The 23,092-nt window shown below is 41.4% G+C and overlaps 1 protein-coding gene across 4 annotated transcripts in view; it reads left to right on the top strand.

Annotated features, from left to right (window-relative positions):
* ADD3 (adducin 3) overlaps positions 1 to 23,092 on the top strand; it is an 87,711-nt gene that overhangs the window by 27,425 nt on the left and 37,194 nt on the right. For 2 of the 4 annotated variants that reach the window (XM_072339535.1, XM_072339538.1), the window contains exon 2: positions 2,915 to 2,959. The gene's annotated coding sequence lies outside the window, so the exon portion shown is untranslated. Of the gene's footprint in view, positions 1 to 2,914; positions 2,960 to 19,247; positions 19,363 to 23,092 lie in introns of those variants that run through there. The other 2 variants (XM_072339540.1, XM_072339537.1) reach the window with 2 other exon arrangements.

Below are 23,092 nucleotides of genomic sequence, written 5' to 3' on the forward strand. Positions count from 1 at the left end.
CAGGTGCTGAGTTTTAGTAAAGAAATCTTGTGACCCTGGTGGTGATTGTGTGACATTTCTGTATCCTATTATATCATCTATTTTATATGCTGAGAGCTCAGAATGGAAAAGATGGAAACGTAGTTAGACTGTCACTTGTTTCCAATGAAGAAATCTCTGTTTGGTGGAACTGTTTGCATTCCTGTGGTCAGTGGTATAAGGAAATACCATGTTATGAAAAATTCCCAATTGTTTCCTTAAGGGCTCTTCTAGAATTGCACAATCTTTTGATGGTTTTGTTTGTGATTTAACAACAAAAATTAAAAATAAAAGGAAAAAAAAAATTGCCTAATCTCCAGTTCAGAACTCAGAATTCCTTTAAATATTTACCAGGGCTTTGCATTTTATACTCAAGGTTTGGATTCAAACCAGAAGTGTATTTTCTTAATGTACGCTGATCAACCATTATAATATGAGTAGCTGAAGATTGTATTCTTGTTCCAGAGAGTGTTTCTTTGGGATATCCCATCAGTTCCTTTACTATCCATCATAGTAATTGCTCATGGTTTCTGGATGCGGCTCTAAAACAATACTTCTGAGTGACTGGGGAAAACTCTCAAATAACCAAGTGGCTTTCACTAAGCTCTCAAGTAGTGAAATGGTATCTTTGACACACAAATCCTTTTGTCCTGTAGGCTGAAGGCTTCTAACATTTAATTTGTACTTGCCCTTCCTGTATCCTGTCAGGATTTGTGTAATATGCCTCATTTCTGACATATGCATTAATTCATATGTATTCCAGTTTTTCAGAGCAGCTCATGTTCAGTATTTTTCTTACTGCTGTCACATCTTGAGTTAAAGTCAATTTCTCTTCCTAGTTTATTTATCCAAGAATGTCTTTCTGTTATTTTTCCTGAACTGAGAGCTGGGTTTGAGCTGGATATTTACTATGTGCCTCTAAGTCCTTTTCATATCTTTTTCCCATTCTTGATAACATCTTTATCCTTCATTATTAGATATATGATTTCATTTAGGCAGTAGAGGCATTTAATTAATATTACCTTAGAGAATGAAGGCTACGTGCAGTGCTAAGCTCAGTGAAACCGAAGTTTCTCTTACCCTCCTGAGGGGTAGAAAGAGTGGGCTCAGACCAGTTAAGCTGAATTAGGACATGGCACCAAATGTCGAGGTAATTTCATCATTATTAGGTGGGTTTTTGTTGCTGGGCCCTTGTTTGACAGCACTGGAGAGAACGTTACACTTTTATATTGAAGGGTGGTCACTCAGAGCTCTCTAGAAACAACTGCCAGCCTGCAAAACCGTGTCTTGGCTATGCTTAAAATAACTGATCAAGGACTCGCACAGAAATAGCGTTCTCTTATCGCAGCCAGTGTGAAGTAGGTGAAAAATAAACCGTACTCATACTGAGAATAAACAGTCACGTTTACGGTGTTTAAATTCCTGATGCTGCAGAGCACTTCAGCTCAACAGGGTGTGTTGGTGCCAATGGCCATCCCTTTGCCTCCCCAGCCAGCACTACTGCTTTGTGAACTCTGCCAGCATGCAGATGTGCCCCAGCCCTGCAGGGAGCTCCTGGCTCCAGGCTGTATTCCTATTGTGTCTGAAGTGAGGGGAATTGTGCTGTGGCTGTGTACCTGTACTGGTGATGCTGAATATAAAACATTCTTCACACTGAAGTACGCACTTGTTGCAAACAGTGCTGTATTTATTGCCACGTTCAATTGCAAGGACTTTGTTTAACACAATAACTCAGGGGAAACAGACTGTTTGAGCACACGTGCAGTAATATTTCACTTTGACTCTTGTGGAGAAGTTTTTTTATTTTGCAGTATCTTATGACAGTTGTCACACATTGGTTTTGTCTTGAGGATAGTAACGCTTGAGGATAGTGTACTGAAGTCATACAAGAGTAACAACAGAGAGTTGATGGTTGAAGTAGCATTAAAACTCAGTGAATACACACTTGTGTCACAGTTTGATCACAAATGGTCACAGTTTGGAAAGAAGCAGCACAAGTCCTTGATGGGTAGATGGAGCTCAGTGTTTTCACCATGAGTAAAATATCTACTTTGCAATCATAGAATGTATAGGTCTTTAAAAAAATACATGTTACTTGTATTTGTTTATTTATTTTTAATGCATGGATACATCCCGGAGTCTGGCTCCTATCTGGCAGGAAATAGTTGGTTTTCGTCAGAGGAGTGGATGAGGGAAAAGGGAAGGTGATGGAAATGGATTTTCATGGGTTTGACTGCAGATAATTTATGCTCAAAGACAGAGAAGATAAAAAATGACAAGAGTGAACAATTGCTGTTTTATTTACGCGTTTTACTTTCATGTTAAAAGATGAAGGTGAGAGGAAAACCCATAGCTGCTCAGTGGTGGGAAGGGGTCAGTGAAAGGCAGTTGTTGCCTTATGAACTTGGCATACCAGCGGCTACGTAGTTGTTGGCCTTCAAAGAGAGGTATTGTGTTCCCCTGTTTTTTTTATTCCTGCCCTGGTCAGAGTCAGCTCAGCAGTGCAGTGGGAGTTGTGCTCCTCTGATGTTCAGCTTCTGAGAGGTGAGGAGAGGGGCTGTGGTGGCTGTGCCCTCTTGTAAGCATTCAGCAAGTAGATTGATTTTGTTTCTGTTTGCAACCTGGTGTGTGCAAGGCAGAGTGGCTGGATTCCCACCCAGGCACTCCTTGGGGCTTCCTTGTACTGTGGTTTTTGGTATTGTTTCGTTTTGTTTTTTTTTTCTTAATATGAAGAATGCATTGTATAGAATCAAAGTAATTCAATGAACTATTCCAAGAAAGGGTTCAAGAAACCTAATGTTGTGTGAATGCTGCTTTAAGTTTTAAATGTATAATATATTCCAGTAATACCAAAAAGCCTTCCAGAGGTCAGTAATCTCTTTCTTCTGCTTTACAGGTCAACTGCATTAATAGAGCAAGGAGAGCTGTGGAAAAAATCAAGGTACCTAAAGCACTTTATTACCTGAATTCTTGGCTGTGTTCTTGCTGGTCTTTGGACGTAATGATTTTAACTGGGGGTCTGGGAGTTGGCTGAGCTAGCGGGCTGCCACTTTAAGGTAGTCTTATTAAAGTAGTTGTGGTTTTTATCTGCACGTTTTGATGTCACTGAGGTTGCATAAAATACTTCTGGGGGAAGAAATAGTTTATTAACTTTGGGATAAGTACAGGAGTATGTGCCAGTGCTGCCCACCTGTATGGCTGAGTGTGATCACAGCTGGGGAAAGCAGCAGCCCAGGTAAGCCACAGCATTGCTTTCAGCTTGGACTTCTTTATTTTTATTTACTTTATTTTGGTGGAAAAGGTTTATCTCTTTTGTTTGCCACACTGTTGGTTCTTTGTGTTGTTTGTTTGTTTGTTTGTTGAGAGGGAAGGGGAATGCAGGAGGGACAGGCAGAGCTGTAGCAGATGTTAGTCATTGAACTCCATCTCCCTAAATAAAATCATATGCATGAAAGAGAAACTGCTTTAATAGGAGGAGGGTAGAGTACAGCAAAGTTATCTGTGCCCACTGATTGTATGTTGAGTTGGAATGTAAGTTCTTCTACACACCTTGCAAACACCTTGTCTGCTATAGGCAAAAGTGAGGTTCATACAGAAATAGTCTCCCAGACTTTTAATACATCTCTTAGAGACTGTTTACACCAAGGACTTGTTTTGGTTTCGTGAAGAGGAAAAAAATGATGGGTGTTTTCCTTTTGAATGGTGTCTGCAGAGGGTAGGAAGGTGAAAGAAGGGCAGAGCAGCCCTTCAGCCCTGCTGAAAATGCAGGGTGTCCAGCTCCTGCCTGGCAGAGGCTAGTTATGCCGACATGGCAGGTGGTGCAGTACTTCTCCACTTAGTTGCTTGCACAGAACTGGCAATACAGGAGAGGAATCTTGTCCTAGAGTGAAGCAATGGTGTTGGCAGTGGTGTGTCCATTGGCGGTGCCTTTCTTTTCAAGGAGCAGAGCAATTTCTTAGCCATTCAGCTTCGGTTTAGGTGCTCTCTTCCCCCATTAAACCTGCCTTCTACAGTGCCTAGGGTGCTCACCCTGTCAGCATCTGTCTGTCTGTTTGGGCTGCAGGCATGGTACTTACTCCTTGCAAAACAGGAGCTGGAAGAACTTTAGGGAAGGAATTTGTGTGTGACTGGAAAAGAGATAGAAGTGAACCTCAGACATTTTTATCTGGCATCTCAGTGCTGAAGGAGAGGTTTCTATCTCCTTGCCCAATTTAGACAGGAGATTTTACTCCAGACATCATCTTGCTCCTGACTGTGCAAAACCTGTCAGATCCTTTCCCTGACACTTTCTCCCCCATTAGTCCCTCAAAAAGACTTCAAAAGAGATTTTTCCCTATTGGAAAAGGAACCAGACATGGCCTTTCGTACTTGCCCTGCATCTGAAACACTGATAAGTAACATGTGGCTGGCTCCAGGCTGCAGACTTTCCCAGCCATTTAAGAAAACATCACTAATTGCTCTGTGTTAAAAGAATAGGATCCTTTTCCCTCCTTTGCCATTGCTCATTTGTGTAATGTATCCCAAGAGCTTTGATTCCCCTCTGTCTGAAGCTGTCAGGATTCACTAATGTCTTTCTTCGATTCTCACACGCTAAAAATAATTATTTTTTTCAATTTTTCAGCGTTGGAACAGATTCTCTGTTCATGACACGTGGTACGCTGTGTAAGCTTTTTTTTTTTTCCATAATGCCTTTTGGATTGTCACTGTTTGGAGCATTTACTTGAGGAGTGCCCTTGCAGAAAGAAAAATATTATTTTTAAAGCTGGAGACTGAGCAAGAGGAGCCTGGAATCCAAATCCACTGTCTTGCATAATTGTTTAAACCTGCTGCGCAGTTTGGCAAAGGCCTGCACTGTAAGGGCTTTTCCATTAAACTGTGCTGAGAGTTTGTCTTCAAAGAGAGGGGCTGCCTGAGGACGGCCTCTGATCCCTTTAATATGAACAGGGCTCGCATGAAAGGCAAGGTGGTAGATGAAGAAGAATGTAACCTGGGGGCTTGGGTTTGCTCACTCACACCAGACCTCTGCATCGCATTGTAAAAATGAGAGAACATGGCGAAACTGCAGCCTCTTCTGATTTCCTGCCTTGTTTGAGGACCGGGCTGAAAGCAAATGGTTCAAAAATACAGTCAGATGGAAGATTAATGTAAATCTGTGTCCGAATTTCTTGCCTAAATTGATTTAGTGGGAGGGGAAAAAAAGTTCAGCCCTGCCTTGAAGTGCACAGAGGCATTACCCAAAAGCTTTGAGCTTGCTTAGGTAAAATAGTGCTGATCCTGAGCTGTGGGGCCAGCTGTGTCCACCTCTCTTCTTCCTGCACCCGTCAAGAGGTGCTGGTAAAGATGTGGGTGTTTATGTTTTTGAGAACAGTGGGTGATGTCCCTCTTGGATGAAGCTCCAGTTGACATTACTAACTTTTTAAGGTGTAAGGTTTAAACACCTTACATGTAGCACTGAGGAAAAGGCTGCAGTAAGGCAGATTGGGGCAGCTACTGATGTATTACTGTATCTTACTGATGTCTGAGCTGACCAAGCTTTTTGCCTGTGTCCTGCTCAGAGTGCCAGTGGCCTACCCTGCTTACGCTCATGTGGTTCAGGTTCCGTTGCAGGGTGACTGTGATGCTGCGGATGAAGGTCGTGCCTCTTGCCCTGCGGCTTTGTGCTATAAAGCCCTGGGCCTTTGGAGCCCACATGGGGACAAGGTAGTGCTTGTGGAGCTATTTTAAGCAAGCACTTGGGTGATTTTCTATTTTTTTTTTTTCACCCAACACATCTTTCAACACGTCTATCTCCTACACAAAGTGTAGATCTCTGTTTTCCTACCAACTCTCACTCTTCCAGGCAGGCAACTGTGATGACCATTGACTCTAAATCCATTTAACCTCGCTCCTTCTCAGGCTCTAGCAGCAGGAAATTAGTATTTACTCCTGGATATATGCCATTTCAGGCTGGCACAAAAATCTTGTCCTTCCCCTTCCATCAGTTACCAGCCCTGACCGTTCTTTAGGATCTGAGGCCTGGGATACTGCTGAACGTGACTTCCTTGTCCCCATGGAGCCCTGAGCCTCACTCACGGCTTTCTTCTTCCAGTCAGCTTTTTAATCTGGGTCATTTTAACTGCCCAGGTAGGACTCTTCAAACATCAGAGACTCGATAGTCACATATACGTGAATAACAAAGCAGGATATGGGATTCAAATGTATTTCTGCCTGAGATGCCTGTTCCCAATAAATATTCGTGAAAATAAATTGGTCTCTCAGTCCACTAACAAAAACAAAACTAAGCGTGCGGCTCAGCTCATGCACATTGTAAAATAATGGTGTAATCTGATGCCCTCTTCTCTGCTGTGGATCAGTTTGAGGCTTTTTTTCACTAGCATGAGAAGTTTCAGGTCAAGAAAGCCTCTCAGTCTTCAAATTAACCTTTTTACTAAACATTTGTAAACGCAGACAGTAATGTTTGTTCATGCTCTGTCTGCACTTGGCGTTCCTTTTTCACATTGATTGGAAAAGGAGAGTTGTACATAGCATGAAGAGTTGTATTTTTCTGTACTTCTCTAGCACTAGTGTTCCTTATTTGTTGGCATGCTTGCCTGTTCAGGTAAAGAAACTCTGGAGCTCCTATTGCACTGGCTGCAGCCACGAGCTGTGCTGGCGCTGGTGCCTGCCCCAAACCCAGCTGTGTGCTGTGACCGGTTGCATCAAAGCACTGGAGCTCTGCCCAGATACTCATAAACAAATGAAATGCGATGTGAGATATATATTGCGCAAGCTAAAGTAATCAAAGAGAACATAAAAAAGACAAAAGGAGATCCTGTTTGTTTCTACAGTTGTTGCCTTTATCCTGAAAAAGCACTTCTTTGTATGTACCTCCTGTTGCTTTATTGCACATATGACAGCAGTGTGTGGTTTAGGTTTGTGAGAAACATCTTTGACATGGGTTGCCATTAAAAAATAGGACCTGGCTCTTGGTATCTTCAGCAACAAGCTGATGATTGTTCCTTCTCAAGAGAGCCAAAACCAAAGATCCTCTGGCAGGGCCAGTCTAAACTTGATCCCTCACATCACTTCCCTTAGCACCATGGAAAACTGTAAGAGGAGAGCTTAACGGAGGATGAGGAGGCTTTCAAAGTAGAAGAGGAGACATCATCTTGGGATACTGCTAGAACTGCTGCTCCTGCTGTAATCCATTGTCTCAAGAAAGGCTTAACCAAATTCATGCAGCTTTATAAAGTGTTAATAGGTGATCCCAGGGTTTGCGCAGAATTTCTGTAGATGTTGTTCTGGATTTAGGAAAAGAAGACAATATATCTTTCAAAGACATTTTTTTTTTTTTTCATGAAGTTCAAATCCCAAATCATGGGTGCTGCCCTGTTTTTCCACTAGTACCTGGAAGGTGTTGAAGAGCACTGAAAGACTCGCTGCTCTTTTCCCCTTCCCTTTCATGTGCCACTGTCAAGGAAGCAGTTGTCTGGCAGCAGGCAAGTTTCTGTATCTTGTTCTCTGTCAAATTCCTTGGGCTGTGTGATAAATTTCATGCTAAGCGGGAGGAGGAAGAGGACAGAATGAATGGAAAGTCTCGGAGTAAACTGGGGTTGGAGGAGCTTGGCTGTCATTTCCAGAGGGAATTTTGGGGAGGGAATGCAGCCGAGCAGTGGGAGGGAAGCCGTGGAGCTCTGGATTGCACTAAACAACAAAAACTTGTCAGTTTTCAGCTTTCTCAGTTGACACGAACAGGCTGTTATAAGTTAGTAGTACAGATCTTGTTATCTTATTCCATTAATTATGAATTAACAAAGACCAGCTCTGGATATGTGAGGTGATGTAATTATTCACTAGCTTGTGATATGCTCATCAGATTTTCAGCCATTACGTTAAGATGTTGGAATTGAAGCTGGAAATGCTCATTTAAAATTTCAGACTGTCATATATTAAATCAATAAGCTTATAACTACCAGAGAACGGACCTAGTTTAGGATTAAATACTGTTTCCAAAAGGCAAAAAATCATTCGATTTTGCCAGCATTATCCCTATGAATGAAATTTAAATGTGTTGCCTTGTCTGCACCACACTGTGCTTATTTTTCAAATTGCCCCTTAGTTCAGGAGCAAGCTTGTGCTTGATGGCTTAAAAATACCTTATCTTTATGAGCATAAAAAATGTAGCTAGATATGTATCAGCTCATCACTTTGACTTACAGTGGAGATAGTTGGGTTGTTTTTTTCCAGCCCAGTCTGGTTTGGCTTTATTCATAAGCTGAGCGGAGAGTGAATGAAAAATGAGTGTTTAAAAGCTGAACTTTTTCCAAAACAATTATAAGCCTCAAAACTCCCATCCACTCGATACTGATTTAATAATTTCAACAACATCCTGTCTTTTTAGGATTATTCTTTTCCCTTCACGCATTGCACTGTATTTAGTAATGGTGACCTCCTTAGCAAATGTTGATATTTGGAAAGTCGGTTTAATAAACACACAGCTTTTTGTTTTCCCTCTGCCGAAGCTGGGCTTACTTCCTCACAGTTCAGCTGTAGTAACACGATGGCTTTGTCATTCTGCTAATGAGCAGCGATTCTTCACAGAGACAATACTGTGTTTAACTTTGCTAAATGCCAAACTAGTTTTAGTTGGGTTGTGAGTCTTGGTATGTCACGTTAAAACAGTGTTAGTCAAGTGGTTTGCAGCTCCGATTTCTGCTCCTAAAGGGCCAGGGCTGTCGGCTGAGTTTTGCCACAGTTGTAGTCTCTGCTAGTTATCAGCATGAGGTGCTAGGAAGTGGGATTTGTGTCCTGTTATCTTCAAGCTTATGAGAGTCTCGGTGAAGGGGAGATGGAGGGAAAAATACCTTTAATGTAAAGTGAGTCTGATTTCTTTATGCTCTGTCTGCAATTGGGAGTCATTTTCAGTGGTCAAGAGTTGGTGCTATTGCCTGGTGTCAGCACCTCAACATAGAGGGGCATACACAGGGTTCCATGTCAAACACTTCAGTGTGAGGTTCATCTGTACAGGTGTTGGGAGTTATCTGCAATTACACCCATTGATTTTTAAGTATAATTTATCCATATTTCTTAATTAATGTTAGCACAACTACACAATTTGGCAAATGATTGTTGCTTCATCAAATCTATTATCAGCTTAGTCCATCTTTAACTGCAAAGATAAGAAGAGAAGCATTATACTTGACATAGGCTGTAAATTTAGGTTGAATTAATTCAAAGCAGGGGTTTGACTTAGGGTTTAGTTTGCATGTCTGGCAGGGAGCTGAACACTGCAACTCCTGTGGCAGCCTCCTGCCTTTCCTAGTGTCAGAAAGCATTTTTCATTGGTTCACTACAAGCAGTTGATGCTTTTTTAAGACATTTCCATGCCTGATGCATGAACTATTGCACCCACACAGATTTTCCAGATTAAAACCCAAGAGCAAGTGTTGATATGAGGTGTAGATGTTTTGATTAGTTGTGCGTGGCTTTGAGATTTTGACATAATGAGTACAGTAGGACATTGTAGCTACTTAAATGGTGCAGGCACTTTGTGGATGGACCTTTAAGTGCAAAGAGGGGAATGCAATGCTAATATTTTTAGTAGACGGAAATGCTTCATGAGAAGAACAAGGCTGCAAGTCTTACGTTCAGCTGATAGGCGTTTCATATTTTATTTCTTTAACTTGTCATTTTCAGTAAGTCAATCCTTTGGCTCTTTTAGAACTATAGGCTGTTCTTTAAGGTATTTACATTAATTTATTTCATCAAGATCTCGGTAGTTCTATTAAAAATGACAGTGTCATCTTTAAAGTGACACAGCAGCAACTGTTTCTCCAAAGCAGAAATACACAGGAAAACAATTAATATGTCTTTCTTGTCAGTGGTAGCTTCATCCTTCAGTGACCATATCTAAATTTGACATCTTATAATAAGTTTCCTTATCCCCAAACATTTGGATCATTGCAAATACACACTGGTAAGGGTATCTCACTTAGTCCCTAGCCATTGAGCTTTGAGCTCATAATTTACAGAAATGCAGCTGCTATCATGTAATGATGATGACTTTAAATTAGTATTTACAATCAGTGTGGCAAGGGTAAAGAGGTTCTGGACTAAACTAAAGCTTTGAAAATTGGATGTCTCCACTAGTAGACAGATTTATTGCAAAAACATTCAACCTGTGGCTGAAGCGGCTCCCTGCAGCTCTTTGCCATTTACGCCCCAGTGCTTCTGTTTTCCATGGCAGTTATAATTAACATATGTAATTGGGACAGATAGTTTAGGCAGAAGCAGAGTAACTGGCAAATCACATCCGATTTAAAGACAGGTCAGACTGCAGCAGGTGAGCTGGTTGTCAGGTGTACTTGGAAAAAGTACCGTGTATCATAGGCCTCAGATCTTCTGCTTAGATGCGCTCTTCTGAAGTTCTGGGAAGGAGCCAGGGACAGGCAGTGCAGATAGGACAGAATTTCAAAAGCAAAATGTGTACTGACAGGAGGTAGGAAACCTTGGTGAAATAATCTCAGATGTTCCCAGTGTTGTGTACGATGAACTATTGCTGAGACAGAGACTTTGGTGCATGGTTGAGAAAGTGTGGAAAAGAGGCTTTTATTCAGTTGAGAGCAGGAGGAAAAAACCTTTGCAACGAAAAGATCTGAAAAGGAGGGATGACCTTGTGCTAAGCCAACAGGGAACCAGCAAAAGGTATTTGACGCTACAAAGGCTTGCAAACCAATTTCCAAGCTCAAGGGAAAAGGGAAGGCAGCTATTAGTTTGGCATGTCCTGTTTTCCAAGAGTGAAATCATAAATAATCCTCAAACAGTAAAGATCCAAATTAGCAAAAATCAGCTGGGAAAGGACAAATAATAAGCTAGACAAAGGGAACGGAGGACCCTGCAGGTGCATCAAATATGTGCTTACTTCTACCTAAAGTTTTATAAAATGCCAATGGGATGGAAAAGATGGTGACAGTTGTCTTTCAGTGAGGTTATGCATTTGTTAGAATTTGATGGCAAGAAGAAATCTCATAACTTCAAGGCAGAGATGATTGTGTTGGTAAGTTCTAGACGTTGAAGAAAACTCTGAGGTGAAAAAGAGGATATATTTCAGTCATTGCTTGAATTTCTTATTCTGTACAATGAAAAATGTGGGTATTTGTATGGGAGATTGGTAATCACAGCCTGAACCTCTGATTAATCAGCTGAGGCAAGTGTGGGGTCAGCTGCAGGAGCACAGGTGAGAGTAATGTAGCTGTGCTCCCGGAAGGGGTGGAGCTCGACTCCACCTCCACTGAGACCTCATTTAAGGGCTGACCCTCACTAAGGCAGCATCTTTCTTGGAGATTGCTCTTCAGTGAAGACTGCCCCAGCTTCCTCAGCTAGGGCATTACCACTGGTGAGTTTCTCTTTCGCTTATAACCTTTGTACATTTACTACCATCTTCGCTAACATCTGTATATTAGCCACCTATACAGTATTGCAATACCTATCACTCATTGAGAACAAAGAGAATAATATTTTGGACCAAAGAGGTGCTCTAGAGGGCAGTCAGTAGAAGAACCCACAGGGTGGGGTGCAGCTCAGGCTTATCCTGACCTGCATGTATAGTTTCAAACACTTGGTATCACGTTGTATAGCCATAATGTACCGAAATTCCAGATCATTTCAGAAAGAGACAGGAAGTTCACTATGGTAGAGTTTTGAATTTAGAAAAGAAGTGCTACATAAAAATAAGGAAGCTTCTTGTAAGGAAATTGAACCTTGCAGCTCTTTAAAGACCTCCCATGAAAAGCTGGATAAAATATATGCCAAGTATCAAATACAATATATTCAATTTTTGTTATAGTTGATACTCATTTTTTGTTGTTGTTAAGAAGCAAGAAGGTTTTTATAGCAGAGTTAAGGAATCTATTAGAAACACAGAGATGTTTTTCAAAAGCCGAAGTTGTATCCAAACAAAGAAAACAGACAGGAAAAAAAAAAACATCTTGCAAATTAAATTTTAAAGTATAATGAGTCTGGCCAAAATATATTCTGAGAAAAAAAAAATAAATCACTAAATGCATGAGAGTCTATGATAAATCACTTATATTGAATCATTGCAAAAGCATCAGAAATAGAAATTCTGCCAGACAGGCTGGAGAGCTGATGGATGGCCCAAGTGTGAAAGCCTCAGAGAAGGTAAGGTGTAGAAGGAAAGCTAAATGATTTATATCTGAGTTGCCTTTCCTGAGAGGTCTTCATGCAGAAACTTTACAGGTGAATCTTGAGAATGAGTTTCATTGTGAGATGTTGGTAAATGCATGTGAAAATGCTACTCTAGCAACTGAGATCTGTTCCTTAAAACTAGGATCAGAGGCATGAAAATAGGCAAACACAATTTCAATATCTTAAAAGCATTCCAGGAATAGTCAGGGTACCACAGAACAGTCTATGCAGGTGAGTTGGTATGTGTCACTACAAACAAATAAGAGCTATGGAATTGGTAAATATGTGGGCTTACATATCTTGTGGAATATCTTTGGGAAAAGGGAACAAGTACATCAAATAGGTGGATGCTCTTGAAACTTACAGCAGACATGCAAGTTGTTGGGTCTCTTCTGCTCCTTCAGCTTGAAGAATTGAAACTGCCAGTATCATAAGATGCAAAGAAGCCATTTGTTCTGCGTGTGTCTTTGTGAAAAACACATGAACTTGATGACCAGAGACAAAATGCCGTACCACAGTGTGACTTCTTCTAAAATGTGTGGATGTATGTAAACAATTAGATCATAAGAAACAGTGGATTGAAATGAATTGTATTATATTGAGTGCATTAACTATCCAGTATGTGGTTGAAGTCTGTGACTGCAGACCTATATTTAGATGTCAGTGTTTGTTGAATTTTGGTCAAGTCCTGACCACAGGATGTAGGTAAAACTTGCTTTTTGTGGCAAGTGGTGGATGTGGCATGGTCAGTATAGCCCTACAAAGTCTGCCAAGTCCGAGCTTTCTGCTGTCTTCAGATGTGAGTGGCATGACTCAGGCAGGATATTTTTAGTTTTGTTTTCTTTAATTGCTGATGTTCGCTTCTTGGTAAGAGGACACAAAACAAAGAAGGTGTAGTGTTGTCTTTGTGTTTGGTACAAAGGTTCAAGGAAAAGGATTATTGGGACTAATTCTAGGTTTGTACTGAATCTTCCATGGATGCAGCCTCTCTAAGATGTCTAACCTTGCTTATAGACTGAATGTGTTTACATTTTTTTCCATCTAAAAAGTTTGTGTAAGAATGAAACGCCTGTTTTTTGTTTGTTTGTTTTGATAGTTGATATGTATACAAATTCATGAACTGAAAGAAAATGTGCATTTAATGCGCTTTACAGAGAGATAAATACCTGATTAAACAGAAGAGATGTTTGATACAATTGTTCCAATGATATCTTCCTTGAAATTGTAAAAAGTTGTGCACTGCAGCAAGGCTGTTTGCTATTTACCACCTAAGCAGAAAGGATTTGCATTTCATTGACTGTAGATGAAGTGCTGATGATCTGTGAATGACTGAAAAAATTATTAACTCAAAAAAGCTCTCAACATTGGTCTGTGTAAAATGGTAATACTGTAATGATGGTGTATGGGAAGTGTGGAGTCATGGCCTGAGCCACTGATTGAGCACCTGCGGAAAGGACTGGGTCAGCCCTGGGAGCACAGGTGAAGGCAATTCATCTGTGGGATCAGAAGGGCTGCAGCCTGGCTGCACCTCTCTTAGACCTCATTTAAGGGCTGACTGACACTCCTTGGTGAAGCTTCCCCTGCGAAACTGGAATCTTCTAGTATGGGTGAACCACCTCCCTCCCTTCCTTTGTAGCACCTTTCTATTATGTTGGTCCTTCTGTCATCACACTTTTGTTGTAATGCCTTTCCCATTGTACTCATCTGTCCAATTGCTACAGATAGTGAGGTGGCTTTGAAGTAAGACAGGTTGCTAGACCAGAAGAAACATTTTTTTCCTCCATTGCTTGGCTACATACCAGTTTTGTACCAAGAAATTGTACAATGGGGAAAAATCATAGGAGAGATCACGTTCCTCCCACTGAAGCCTTTTCTTTGACCAAATCTGGTTTTCAGCATTCAGGAGAAGCACTATAGATACATTCATGCTGTCTTTTTAAAACATAAATGATGAAGCGTGCGCCATTGTTTTCCTGCGCACATTGTGTCATATGGAGAAAGCATATGTTTGTAGGTGGGCATTGATAAACTTCCATGCTTCAGAGAAGTGTTCAGAAATCCTTTCATCTTCACTATAATTTATAATGTTCCATGCTTGCTATTAATCATACCAATTCAGCCCAAAATATCTAAGCTGTGTTGTAAAGGCTTGGGTTTAAATTAGCTTTTACCAAACAGTGTATCAAGATGTTTGTAATGGGTTGATGGATGTGTGGGTTTGTTGTTGCTTTAAGTCTTCTTTCACCACGAACTTTTAAAGGATTTCTGGTACAGACCGGCACTTTCCTTATTTACGTGCCATACTAACAGTGAAACGTAAAGATTTTAACACCATGTTGAGGTCTAGCAGTGTGAGCTGTGTAATGCATTTGCTAACTTTTTGGCTCATTTATTCTCTCATGAGGGCAATACTAAAATCAAGAAAACTCAGTGTTAGGGATGTACACTAGCTTCAAACGTTTCTGGGGAACAAGAGGGAAAGTTGTTTTAAAAATCTTTTATGGAACTAATTAGGCACCATTTCCTCCTAAGCTTATTTGCTCTGTAGTACTCTTCATGGAAATACAGTTTCCTAATCAAATAAACATATATTTTGACCACAAGAACACTACAGCTTTAATTATCATGTTTGCTCATCCCTCCTCCTCTTCCCTTTCTTCCTGCTCTCTTTCCTGCTTGTTGACATCTTTTGTGACTTACAATTTTTTAAGGAATCAGACATATTTTCACTTAGTGCCTGTTACATTAGCAGCTCCTGCTCTTGATATTCTGAAAGCCTGTTTGTGCTGGTGACATTTTCACACAGCATATTTTAGCTGTACATTCACACCACCATTGCCAGATCTCGGTATTTGCTCGGTGTCTGCTCTGCACTCGTTCTACATTGCTTTGTGTTGCAGTGCGGAAAATCAGTATGTAGTAGAGCTTCTTGAGTGGATCGATACCCACTGAAGTTAGTAAGAAGCATTGGAAAACACATGCCAAAATGCCCTGCCTGTGCTGCTGTGTGAATTGCAAGAATTTAATGAGTTCTTGTTTTAAAAGCCACCATCTTTTTTTTTCTTTCTTTTCTCTGGTATTTGACTAAGCGATCTCTTCTTGCTACATATTTCCTGTCTTGCATGTACCCTGCTGGTGTGTTAGAGCAGCCCTCATCTTGCATAACTTGGGATGGCGGCAATATGGATGTCAACTTGTGAGTTCTGTTACAATTTATGTCTAGTGAGTACAGCCAGCAAAGCCTAGAAAATGATTCACTGCAGCCTGAAGGAAGACTTAGACAAGTAATTCAAATGTTTGTAAACATCTAAACTTAAGCAAAAAGAATCCCCCTCTAGGACTCTGTGAATTTGTGAGCATGGGTGTTGAACATGACAGTGTTAGGTTTCTGTAGCTCATACATCATGTGAATGATGAATGAGAACTCGATTACTTCAGGATTTGGGAATTTTCCTTTCAGACCAAGGATTTTTAGTTGCTGGGCAACTTTGGTTCTGATTTAAATTCAGAAGAGAAGAGAAAATTAAATCATCACCAGTGACTCTTGAGCTGTTACCGCTACACATGAGGCGAGGTGATTCACCTGGTAAGGTCAGCCCCTACGTGATGTTTTTCTAGGCACCATCAAGCACCTCCCATACTTGAGTAATGTACGTGGCACACATCTGGCCATTGATGTGAGCTCATTCACAGCACGAGTAGCTGTGGCTGACTGGGGAAGCTGTGGATTTCCTAAACACTTTTTGCATTCTTTCCCTGTGAAATCTTGGTGTGTAGCACACCCGAGACTTGCGCACCACTTCAAACCCACAACTACAGTCCCACTCAGGTCTGTTTTGGGGTATGAGTTGTTTGCAGGCTTGGAGCTCACACTGCATCTGAATTTCAGCCTTAGTCACCGTAGCCTACAACATCACACCTCATTTCAGCTGGAGAACTGTGGTCTTTATTTCTTAGAGATATCTTACATGCTTTTCAGCAATGCACGTGTAGGTCCTGTTTGAGAAGAGAGCAGCCTGTGAGTGGGCACACTGGGCTGGCCACTGTGTCTGTGCCATTCTCAAACCCTGTGCCATAGCACACACATTTCTAATGCCTGAATGACAGCTCAGGGAGAGGAAGCAGCTCAGTTCCTCCCTGTGCACACAGCTGGGCAGCAGCGGATGGAATTATTGCTGATGTACGCTGCCTGTGTTGTTCTTCCTGTGTCACTTCCTTTGCAGCTGTGAAAGGCCAGTGGACTTTGAAAACAATATAGACCTTGGTGGTAGTGATGCAAAGGTGCTGAAATGTGTGTGTTTGCTTGTGAAATAACATCAGTATCCGAATTCTGACTGCACCTTCCAAAAATCATTTCTGACTGGACTTCCAGCTTGAAATGTCTCTTCAGCGAGATGTGTCTTTTTGAACACAAGATGTGGTGCCATCTGAAATGAAGCAACAGACGAGTTTTCAATTGAAACTAATCAGTACTGAAAATGTTTGTCTTCCATCTAGAGTCTTAGAGCTAATACATCAAATGGGCTGACGCTGCTGTGTCCAAATGTGAGACAGTCGAACTGCTGAAAGTCGTCAGGTTGCAGGCTGGCAGCTATGAGAAATTTATCACAGGGTTGGAAAATAACGTGTTATCAGCTGTGCCGCACGTCTGCCTCAAGGCTTCACCCAGCCAATAACAATTCAAAAACAAACCACCCATCACAAATCAAAGGATGCTGTCAAAAAGTAGCTCTCTGAACACCAGAAGTGTCAGAAGCTGCAACATGTTGGTTTTAGTTTTAACGTAAGTGGAAAAATGTGTATCTGTTGTTGAAGATAATGATTTAGTAGCTGCCATGCTGTAAATCCCAGAGATATTTTTCCTCTTGTTTATTAAACTGTTCTAAATGCACTTTTGCTTTATGGAAATTGTTAGGCCTTCTCTATTAGCAAACTTACTCTGATTTGTGATTTACCCAAGAGAACATCTATAAGCTCCAGAAAGAAAAGCAATCCTTGGGATTTTACTGAGATACAGTAATCACGTGTCATAAATTCATAAAGAACGTGATATAAGAAATGAATTATTTGTTTAAACAAATGCTAGAGCAATGTTGTGGTGGTGTTTTTTGCTTTAGACCTGATCCAAAACAACTAAATAATTGAAGCTGTATGGGTATGCTGAAAATATCCCTACAAGCTTGTGTTGTGCAATTACTCCTGCCACAAGATGAGTATTTCAAAGGTCCCACTGAAACCAGGGCTGTTATTTGTGGTAAGAGATGTTGTGTGGTGCGAGGAAGGGTTGACAGGCCAAGATCTTAAAATTAAAAGAATAAAAATAAAATGTAATAAGTTGCACAACTCTTGCAAGGAGCCAGGCGTCCAGTCATGGTACCCACATCAGCCAAACTATCAAAGGCTGTTGGGGAGATCTGTGGGACTGCACTTCACTAGCAACAAACATTGCGGTGTGCGTCTTAGTTTAGCCTCTCATGCTACTGCTAATTAGGATCTGTCATGGCTAATGCTGTGCAAGGAGACAGCACACCAAGCCTGGCTCATGCAGGCCTGCAGTAACTTGGCTGTAAATCTGAGCCCACCTGTCAAGTGTGCTCAAGCCATGGCTGCCACTTTTGAGAGTAAGGTTGGGTCTTATAAAGTCTTCTGGTGTTCAAAACTATGCAAAATTAACTGCTGTGTAAGTCATACTCATATACATATATGTGTGTTTGTGTATATATATGCATGCTTGTATTGTAAATATATATATGCAGCAGAGGCACCCTGTCCAATCTCTGTCATACTAAGCACTTTTTTGGCAGGTGATAGAAGTTATGGAAACAATTAAAATTCCTGTGCGAGGTTGGATTACTTGCTTGTTTGGAAGAGTGGGTGGGTGGAGGGGGAAGGGAAGACGGATCTGTACTTCAAAACAAAAGTGTGAAAGCATTTTGAAGTGTTTTTACCAGGAGGTCTTATGTCTATATGTGTTTTGACAGAAGGGTCCAGGCATCAGGAACACAGCTTTGAGTTTTACACTGTTATATCTGAGTGGTAAATATTTAAGAAATTAAAGAGCTGCACTTATTTTCATGGCCAATAACATGTCTGTGTCCACTTCAAGGCACCATGCAATACATGAGAGCAGCACTTTTAGTTTCCAGTGCAAGGGCTGCTGAAACAAGGGTTGGAGACCCTTTTGGTTGATTTCTTCTCTGGCTTCGTGCCCTGTCTTTCCTAATGCACTTTAATCTTGTGCTTTTTCTGTCTGAGAGATCACAAGTGTCAAAAAAAAAAAAAAAAAAAAAGTGTTTTAACAACAGATAGAGGAGATGAGCAACATAACTTCACCTTACAGAAAACATCTTGATCTGGAGAGCCTGTGGCTGCCCTTGCCTGTGGGTTGCGTGACAGGTTGGTGGCATGATGCAAACTGTGAAGTAGTTCATATTCGTGACTACAACTGAGTGGTTTTTTCTCCACCTATGAGTAAATTCAAGTGCTCGGTAGGAGAGGATTTCTCTGGAAGTGCCTCATCTGATGGTATCTTTTCAGATGATGGGGAGGTGTGGTGTGGCATGGTGTGCGGTGCCTCCTGAAGAAGCAGCATCAGCAACAAGTTGTGGCTCTACAACAAGAGCAAACCACACCAAACACAGCACTTGTTGGATGCAGTCTGTGGGTTTGGGTCTGAACACCCTTCTGGTTTGGCTTGAGGTTTTCTTTGCCAGTGATTGTGAGCTGAGAAGCGTTCTGTAAGTTGTGGTAAAACACTCACTGACCATTTTTTAACCTTAACAGTGACTGTATGTCCCAGATTGCTGCAACTTCAGTCTTCTGATCAAACACCTGACTTGCCACGTTATATGCAGCAAATACATGTTTCAGATTGTTTTGCGTGTAACTTGCACGCTGTAGCTGACTAATCAGATACATGATTTGGCAGTGCTAGTGCTCGAGCCATCGTTCCATGAGCTATGTGTAAGAGTGTGTTCATTCAATAAAAAATAAAAGGAGCATTTAAAGAGTCTTTTATTACTGTCATAAAGATGCTTTGTGCTATTGTGTATTTGACAGAACAGTTGGGGATGGAAGCTGCAGAAAGTTGTCTTGTATTTTCATTGTCTTCTATTTCACATTTTCATGATCTTTATTTCTAGAGCAGCGACATGGCTGGTGAGTTATGATTACATTTTGAGTACGGTTTTTCACTGAAGCTGTTATCTGTCTTTAATCAGCTGTTCTCTGTTTGCCTCAGTTATTCTGCATGTTATTATTATTATCATTTTTTGAGGAGCATGCAATCTGATTTTGCTTCCTTTCAAGCAGACTGGAGCACCAGCCTCTGGAGAACTGGGTGCTGGATTTCAAGCATGTGCCAGAGCTGCACTGGGCTGGCTGTACTATGGCACAGTACTGTGGTTTGCTGTGCTGGCCTTGCAGATCTTAATTTTAACAAATAAGTTTCTTTACAGCTGAGCACAAATAGGTAGCTAATTTTGATTTCGTTTGCAAGACGCGTTTTTGATATGTGGCTCTAAAATGTAGCATTGTGCCAGTCACTCTGCTATAGCAGTTGTTGCACTGCAGTTCCTTATCTTGGCTTATTATATCAAAGCAGTTTGGATTCTGTGTGTATATCTGCCATTAGTCTTTTATCATGTGTTTAAGCAGTAACAAGCTATATAGTCTCCTGTACTAGCCACTGCAATAAGAGATAGTAGAGGAGCCTGCTCTCATGTAAAGCTATAGGAGAGTGCATGAAGCAGCCTTCGCTGATGTGTACTATACTATAATTGTATTGAATGTCCTAGAGTACATCAGATAGGTTTCTTATGGAAAACACGTGTTGAAATATTTTTTATGTTGCTTGTCAAATTGAATTTTCTGGTGTCGGGGGAGGAAAGGAAAAGCACTGCTTTTTAAATTCCCGAATTTGAACTGGAGGAAAAAGACACAAAAACAAACTTTCTGCTATTAGAAGGTTAAATGTATTTTCAACATCTGAAATTAAGGCTTTTTAGTGCAGTTTTGAGATGCAAAGTACTAATCTCAGAGTCTCATGAGGGCACACAGAGCATAGCCGAAGCTTCATGCGCTCAGTGCTGGCTTTAGTTTTTCGCATTGTTTCCACATTGTGGCATTCCACTCCGCTTCCTCGCCTCACTGAGCACTGAGAGGGACATAAATTGACATAACTAGATTTCTCTGACTGGTGCAAGGGAAGCAGCCTGAAAGATAAACTTTAACCTACCATCCTGTCAACAAATTTGCATTGTTAAGGGAGTAAGATTTAACATATCACAGAGTCAAAAATAGTATGCGGGACAATGTATTAAGATTACAGTAAACAAAAAGTGCATGTTTTAAGTTATATTCTGATCAGGCTAAAAATGAGCTAGGTATTCCACTATCTGATTTGCTTTTCCATAATTTTGGCATAAGAGAAGTCCATAATATTTTCTCTGGCCTAAAGTGAAAAACACTTAACAAAAGCTGAAGAAATTCATGGGAAAATTAGGAAAGAATTTGGTCTGTCAGTATGGTTTTGTGGCAGACAGCTTCTCTTAGCAGTCTCTCCTGTGTCTCAGTCCTGCCACAATATGGTTGTGCAGTCCTGGGAAATTACTCCCTCATTGAATGCAGCCTTCCTTTATTAAGGCTAATAGGAGTCATGTGTTTGTGTCAGTGGGAAAGCAGACCTTTAAAAATCTTTCTGGTAGATTTGGTGGAAACAGAGCTCATGTTCATTATTGCTTTGTTCTGGGAGATCGGATGTCTCATTAGTGGGATGTTAACTATGTTCAGTGCACTTCTTTATTGGACACGAGGATATGAGGGAAATATTAAATGAGTGACTTTTTGATTTTTATTTATTTTTTATCATTTCCTGTATGATTGGATTAATTTCTCAGTCCATTGTCTCTTTTCTCCTATGGTTAAATTGGAGAAAATGGTTATATTCTCTGTGATTGCCTTCTGTACTTCAGCGTTACCTGCAGCCACCATTACAGCCTGGTGCTAACGTAGGTCATGGCAGAAGGCAGGCTGACGGCATGCACCTCAACAGCCCGTATCCAGCCCACGCTGAGGAGTAGACATGGAGCAGTTATAGCTTTAAACTTGTTAGAAATGATTAGAAATGTTAGAAATGAACTGTTGGGCCAAGCAGATGTTTGTGCAATGGGGCTGCTCCCCATGAAGCCCAGCCCTGGGCTTGCACCCCCATGACATGTGTGGGACGGCTCTTCCTCTCTGGGAACGCTGTCAGTTGGCAATTTATCTCTCTGAGGCAACCACAGGCGAACAATGGGTTATTAAAGCAGGGGAACGGCCAGAGCTAGGGCTGACCCAGTGTTTACTCTGTTCTGCAGGTGGTGGTGAAGGGAGGAGCGGGCTGGGTGGGAGGAAGGTGGTAGCAGTGCGTGTAGGCCCAGGCGTGGGGTGGGTGGGTGGCGTCCGTCTGAACTTTGGGAGCTTCCTGCCAGAGCTTCCTGTTGTAAGGGGACAAAAATAAACGTGCAAATCAAGGGTGGAGGCGAAGCAAGAGTGTGGTTTTTCTGCACAGTGCAAAATCTGTCTTCGTTCTGTGGAACTCACTGCAAAACTGTTGCTGATTTCTGACGCTGGGACTTGGATATTCTGCCACAGAATGGGCACATCTGTATGCAATCTGACAAGTGACACCACTGATAGCTCAGAAATCAGAGCCAAACTTGCTCTGCTGTCCATTTGCTCAGTTCCAGGGAAATAAGAATATGAAATTCAGTCTAGAATCAAGGTGCTGTCCAGCCAGGTGCACCTCTTGAAGGTGCACTCTTAATTCACTTCAGTAGATGCACTTTTACCTTGGTGTTGGTTGCAGTATTTATAATGGCAGAGGAGGTGTGAGCTTTGAGTATGTGCAGGAGGGGCACAATGTTTAGATGCTGGACTGTAGCTCCTCCTGTGTGAAATGGAAACAAGTGCTGTGGGTCCCTCAGCTTTCTCTCAAGCACACACCCTTAACTACCAAAAACAGAGACCTGTCCTGTTCTCTGCTTTCTTGGATGCAGTTTTTCTGCCTCCGTTGCAGGAGCAGTCCATCCAGTACATGAACTGTCCTGGGCAATGTGTTTGAATGGCCCTGCTTAAGCCAGGGTCCCTGCTGACCTCAGCCCTTCTGTGACTCCCAAGCGATGTTCAGATCAGTTGATCTGTCCACTACAAGGAATAATGTGATGAAACTAGTTTTCTCTTCTGGACTGTTACACCTGTTGCATCTTGAGAATGTCTCGTCTCCACGTTGGTTTGTTTGTTTGTTTAATTTGCTTTTTTCAAGATATTTAATGATGAAGAATTGTGGTGTTCACTTTGGGCAGTTGCCTACTCATTATGTAAATATATTCCTCAGTGCCCTGACTCAGAGCCTGCTGCAAGTCTCTCAGCCAGTGCCCTGGTTTTACAGCTCTTGGGTTGCATCCGAGGGTCCAGTCCTGAGGACTTGGCCATCAACTTGGCAGGGGCAAAGCACAGTCTCGATGTGGGAAGAAACATTTAAATGTTACGAGGTACATCTCTTTTTTTTTCAGATGTGGAAAAAAATGCTGTGGCAGCAGCTGTACCATGTGAGTGAGTGTGTCATGAGCCTGCTGGGCAAGGCATAGTGAGGGGCATTATTTCACTGGGAGGTTGGCACTGGCCATGGCCCTCCAGAATGGTCACAAAGGATTTTCTGTTCAGCATCTAACGCAACCAGAACATTCATATGTTTGCAGAGAGTTTCCATGGAAACTGTGTAAACTGTGATGCTAGCACACAGAGGCAAAGGTTATACTATTGTAGAGGCCCTTTTGTGTTCTCCTTTTAATGTTTCACAGCAGTTATATTTCTTAACTGATACCCCGACCATGCATTTTTTTCTGAA

Source organism: Excalfactoria chinensis, chromosome 6, assembly GCF_039878825.1.
Source record: "Excalfactoria chinensis isolate bCotChi1 chromosome 6, bCotChi1.hap2, whole genome shotgun sequence".
NCBI lineage: Eukaryota > Metazoa > Chordata > Aves > Galliformes > Phasianidae > Excalfactoria > Excalfactoria chinensis.